We start from the raw sequence: 6,035 nt of genomic DNA, 5'->3' as shown, positions 1-6,035 counted from the left end.
GCCCACCCATGTTTCCGCCGGCCGCAGCAGCCCCTGCTCAGGTCCCAGCTGGTGCTAATGAGCTGCTGGAGACGGGAACAGCACGGGGCTGCCGCCGGAGAGGGGGAGGAGGGCTGCCTCCATCCCCATGCCACAGCGTGCTGTGCCGTGAGGGCTGGGAGGGCACAGGGCAGTGCAGGGGATGGGGACCCTGTTCAAAGTGAAGATCAGACCAGGATAAACAACAAACTGCAGGGATGGAGAAGGGCGTTTCCAGCCAGACTCTGAGGAAGGCAACAGGGATCATGGGAAGAGGGTAGGGAGCGGGACCTCAGCCGGATGCAACCGCCACCGACATGTCAGATTGCGTGGGGGGCCCGGCGGCCGTGGGACATGCCGATGGCCACAAACCCCTCCCCGGCCAGGGATGGAGCACCGAGGCTGGGGCTGCCCCTGGCCACGCTCCCTGCCTGCTCCTGGGGCAAAGCCCAGGGATTTGGGCACGGAGAAGGGGCGTTTTGAAAACGCTACCCGCAAATGCTTTAGCTCGCACTCTATTGACATAGCAGATTTTCCCAGCACCGTGGTTCTCAAAATAACCTCCCCACTTCCTTGACAGCGGTGCAGCTGGAGGTCAGGCAGTGGGCTTGGGAGCTGCCCACTCCCTACAGCCCTGGCACGAGAGCAGGGCTCTCATGGCCTTATCGCACCCTTATCGCCAGCTCTGCCCGCCGCCAGCACCAGCGCTTCTGGGTTCCTGCCTGCTCTGACTCATCCCAGAAGCACACAGCTTTTCAGAAAGGCAACACAGAAATTAAACCCCAGCACTTCCGAAAAACCACCACTCTAATCCCAGTCCGACAGAGGAATGTCAGACTCTGCTCCTTCCAAGCAGCACTGCCCCAGGGGGGACGCAGGGATGGGGATGCAGTGGCGGGTACCCTCAAACACCCTACCCCCAGGAGCAGGGGGTGATCAGACTATGGTACCTACAGCCACGCAGAGCACCCAAAGTTTCAGAGAAGCCCAGATAACAGCCCTGCCAAAAACTCAGCTGCCTCTACCCAGGACTCAGGAACCTGGCTCTGCCCCTTGGCTGGGAAGGACGAGTGTGTTTTCAAGACATCCCTAAAAATAAAGCAAGGCTGAGTAACGGCACAAACCCGTGCACCGCACCCGCAGTGGAGAGGGAGCCGCTCCCAGAGGTGAGCACACAGGAGCTTGCCCCAGGCTACATGCAAGGGAGAGGAGCGGGGGGCAAGCAGGGAAGGGGAGCTGCTGCCTGCAGTGCGAGACCTTGGGACAGATGCACAGACACGTTCTGCACATCTGGAGAGGAGAGGCAGCTCCCAGAGACAGCATGTGGATGTTATTGAGGGTGAGATAAGCATTTTGCAAAGGGAGGCTGCTCTGCATAGCTGGGAGCTTGCACGATGCTGGACGGAGCGTAGCAAGCCTCGCACCATGGGAAGGCCCCATGGTCCAGCAGTGCTCTGGGGACCTTCTCCAGCTCCAGCCCCACCAGCCAGAGAAAGGCTGAACCCCGCAGACCAAGCTTGGGACAGCGTGGAGTCACTGCCGCGTCCCTATGCCTCTAAGGGGACAATGGAGCTGGGGCACCTGCCAGACCCTGTGCCCCCGTGAGACGGGGCTGGCAGTGAAACCTGCGGTCACGGCAGGGCTGGGAGGGTGGCTCCTTCCACCCAGAGCCCCCGGCCCTCCTCGCCGTCTGCTGCCTGCACAAATGCAGTTTTCTGATTCCTCACCAAAGGCAGTGGCCAAACGCCGCTGTGTGGGGAAAAGCAAAAGCACGTGGTGCTGCCCCACAGCCCAGCCGCTGCCGGCAGTCGCAGCCCGGGCTGGAGCTGCCCTTGCACCCAAGAGCCCCTGGCACTTTCCACAGGCATTTCTCTGCATGCTGCTGAGCCCACAGGAGGGCTGGAGGTCCTGCGGCAAGTGGTCCCAGGTAGCATTATCCCTTGCACTTCGACGTAGCCCTGGCTGGGGCTCCTGGAGGCTGGCAGGGCCAGGAGCAGGCAACCCTTGGCCATGCTGAGCCGCTTGCATTTAAGGCAGGCTGGGTTCCCAGCCCCACCAGGGCTCCCGACTGTTCTGTGAGCCCTGGTGCTCACCAGGGAGCCACCGAGCTCAGCCCTGAAACGCCACCAGCCAGGGAGGTCCCAGGAGCCCCAGAACAGCAGCGTCACCCATTTTGGGGGAAGTCAACCTTGCTCCTGGACAGCAAGATAGTCCTGAGTGCGTCCACGCTGGCAGACCTCCAGTCCATGCCCACAGCCGGGGTGGTGGGCGCAGCAAAGCCAAGCAGCTCTGAATCAGCAAGGGACTTGAGACTGCTTGGAAAAATTCATGTAATTGCTAAAATTAGCAGCTTGTGGGCTTGGCCGGGAGAGCACATTGCTCATCTGCCAAACAGCTGAGCACACTCACCCACGCCGCAGGGCTGCACAGCCCAGCAGCCTCAGCTCCCCCCGGCCCCTGCTCCTCACACACCTCCAGCGCCTGCCTGAATTCACACCCCCGGGAGGGACGGGACATCCCCAGGCCCCGCCACTCCCCGCAGCACAGGGCTGGGACCCCCCCCTGTTATTTTGCACTGCTACAAGCTGCCCACCACGCTATGAGAAACCCCCACGGTGGCCCCCAGTGCTTGCAGAGACCGGCTGGCCCAGGGCATGGGGCCAAACTGCTCTGCTGAAGCGGAGGAGGAGGGCGGAGGGCTGGGCTAGGGGCCAGGGGAGGGGGTCCCCTCGGTGCTCCAGCGTGGGGGGACACCTCCGGGCCTGAGCCGTGCAGCAGGACACGTAGGCTCAAGCCACAGCTGAGGGGTGAAGGAAGGTACATTAGTCCCTCGGGGATGGGTGCTGGGGCCCCCACCACCCATTCCCCACATGCCCACCCTAACCCTTTGAGGAGCCCAAACCAGAGAGCTCTTCCATAGGGCCAGCAATCTAGCCCCCAGGGCGTTTTCTGCTCCCTTTCAGCTTGAGGAATGCAGGGCCAGGACAGCCTCGCTGCTCATGGCTGCAGGATGCCCATCTGCATCTGCCCTAAGGGCTGGGGACATGTCCTGCCTTCCCTGGGGAAGTGCTCTGGGAAGGAGCAGCAGCCCTGATCCCTCCAGGATGGGCAGCAGGAATGGCCATCAGGCTAACCTCCATCCAAGCACCAGCACAAGACCCACCACAGCCCTCCTGGAGCTCAAGGAAAACAGCATTAGGATCTCAAACACCAGCGGTGCTTGCCTGGCCAGCAGGACCGTCTCCTCCAGGCTCAGCCCTGGCCTGAGCCCCGAGCGATAGCAGCAGTACGCAGGGCTTGGCGCGGGCTCAGGGCAGTGCTAGGCTGGAAGGAATGCGGGGCTCGTGGCCAAGTCCGCCTGGAGAGATAATCCGAAGCGGAAAGAGCTTGTCCGATGGGCGCTGCGAGAGGGGTGAAGGACCGGCTGGGGGCTGTCCCTGCTCATGCACTGCGAGGTGCTTACTGGACCGGCTTCGCCTCGTTCTACATCTCCGTAAAGCCATCCCTGGCACCAGGGAGTGCCCCAGGGACCCTTTGTCGACACCCCAAGGAGGAAGGGGCCCCATCTCTCCCCTGTGCCCAGGGGAAGCCGGCAGAGGAGTGCACAGCAGGCTACGGAGCTGCTGCCAGCAAAACTGGCTCCCTGCCCTGGGCTTTTTTCATCTAGAGACACACAAAGGCACAGCTGGAAGCCTGGCATGTTGTGGAGAAACACGACAGTCCTACAGCAGCAATTGCACAAGAGGTGCTGAGCCCGGTGGCAGGATGCCTCCGGGTGCTGCTGGAGCAGCAGACCACCACCCTGCAACGAAGCGGGACTCGCCCACCACGTCCCAGGCAAGAGAGCTCATCTGCCCATGAACACCCAGGAGGGAAGGGGGTGTGCTAGGAAAATGCAGGCATAACACCTCCATAGCTTGCCCAGCTCTGGACAGAGCAGGGGCAAAAGCAGGAGCTTCAGGCTTCCTGATCACTTTGAGAGTCTGTAAACACTCACAACCCCAGCCTTGTCCTGCGGGTACGTGCCTTTGGCTGCATCTCCTCCCAGCTATTCTGTCATCCCTAGGAAATGCTGTGCTCTGATATCACAGCTGCTGAATCAGCTTCCCCAGGCGACGCGTGCTGGTCGGAGGCCTGGAGGAGACATGGCCAATGCTCCGTTGCATCAGCCAGAGGCTCCCAGAGCTCCTGCTTCGCAGCCAGCACTCTCACACGCTCCTGGGTATCTTCTCCGAGCACACCTGCCATCACTTGGCTTCTCTTTGCCACCAGGAGAGGGAGGATTCAAGGTGGATTCTTGCTGCTACATGCTGGGGCTGAGCAGCGTTTAGTAGGCAGAGGTGACACAGAAAGGGCAGAGATGCCGGGGACACAAGCACAGCACAAGGGTGCTGGTGGCTCGGAAGGGTCCCGCAGCAGCCGGGAAACAAGCAGAGAGCTGCCAGCACTTTCAGCAGCAGTTAATTCCCTCCTCAGCAGCCCGCTCTTCAGGGACTCTGTGCATTCAAGTCCCAACAAGCAAAGGAGAGTGGCACCTGCAGTGACATCGGGCTGGAAACACACTGCATACTCCCACGGCCTGGCACGGGGGGTCAGAGCTCCCACTGCTCCAGGACTTCCTAAAGCAGAAAAAGCAGGAGCAACCACCACAGAAACAAGTGTTTGAGGGAATTGAGCAAGTTACAGAAGACCCTTGGCTAGGCTGCGTTGGCAACATACCTCAAGTGCTCCCAACTAGGATGTGGTCCCAGAGGCAGCTCCTGGACTCAGAGGTCTGGTTAACATGCAGGGCTGTTAACCATGACTCTGCATCCCATACAGGAGCCACGCGTGTGGAGCTGATCCCCTCAGCCACTGAGTGCAGACATGCTTTGTATCCACCCTTTCCTCAGCAGCAGGGACCCCCCAGACCAGGGATTAGACACCTCCGACCTTTTCCAGCCCACTGCCCCCTCAAGCCCAGCCTGGTGGCGAAGGCTGGGCAGTAGAGCATGGAGGCATGGGCTACGGGGACCAGGAAAAACCTTGCCAATACACTGGCGATGGCAAGCCATCGGTGCCTTGAGAAGGCACCACGGCAATGCTGCCCAGAGAGCAATGCTCCCAAGGAGCCCTCCCTGCTGCCTCCCACCTGCCACAGCCACCATCATGCTGACCTGGAAGACCGTCCCTTCTCCAGGCAAAACGGAGATGGGATATAAATAAGCATGTCCTTGGATTTCCCAGGACAGGGAGTTTTGCAGGAAGGGCTGAGCTCTGCTGGGCAACAAGCAATGAATCAGAGGCAGCTCAGAACAGAACACCTCAGAGGAAGAGTTAGTAAAACACCCCAGGCCCTTATTGCTCCAGCCTTTTGTTGTCTGCTGACTTCACTTCCCCGTCTGGCTCAAGCACAGGGAAAGCCCGATGACAGCATGTAAAGATGAATCCTCCTCTTCTGAGCACTTGACTGTATGCAGCCGCGTGCCAAAGCCCCCACGTGCCAGAGCTCAGCAACTGTGGAACGGGAGCCAAAGGAGCAGCACGGAGACCCAGCTGGCCCCACTGCAGGGCTGGGGCAGCCAAAGGAGGGTTCAGAAAGGTGGCAGCTGCTGCTAACCCGCTGCTCTTCCCAAGGGCGGGCATCAGGGTGTCGTATGCCCATATGGTGACCGAACTGTTGCTCTTTCTTAGAGAGTGTGCATCCGAGTGCCTGTAGCCACGAGCGCACTTCTTCAGAGCCTCACCGAGGCAAACAATAACCAGCATGGTTTGTAAAACAAGTTCCTCGTTAGTCCAGATCATACTTATCTCCTGCCTGCTGCGAGCAGATGCTTGCGTGGCACTAGTACGACGGCACTGGAGCTGGAACAACACTAAGTGGTCATTACAGCTGCCCAACCAAGAACCTAAATTTGTAACAACTGACTCCTTTTAAGCACTAGCATGTAACAACCCAGAACCACCACCAAGAAAGCTTCATGTTGGCTTTGTGCTTCTCAAATATATTGCAATAAATATTCTGGTGCTTCTGTTTA

The sequence above is a fragment of the Ciconia boyciana genome, chromosome 7 (assembly GCF_034638445.1).
Source record: "Ciconia boyciana chromosome 7, ASM3463844v1, whole genome shotgun sequence".
NCBI classification, from domain to species: Eukaryota; Metazoa; Chordata; class Aves; order Ciconiiformes; family Ciconiidae; genus Ciconia; species Ciconia boyciana.
This window is presented reverse-complemented; position numbering follows the sequence as displayed.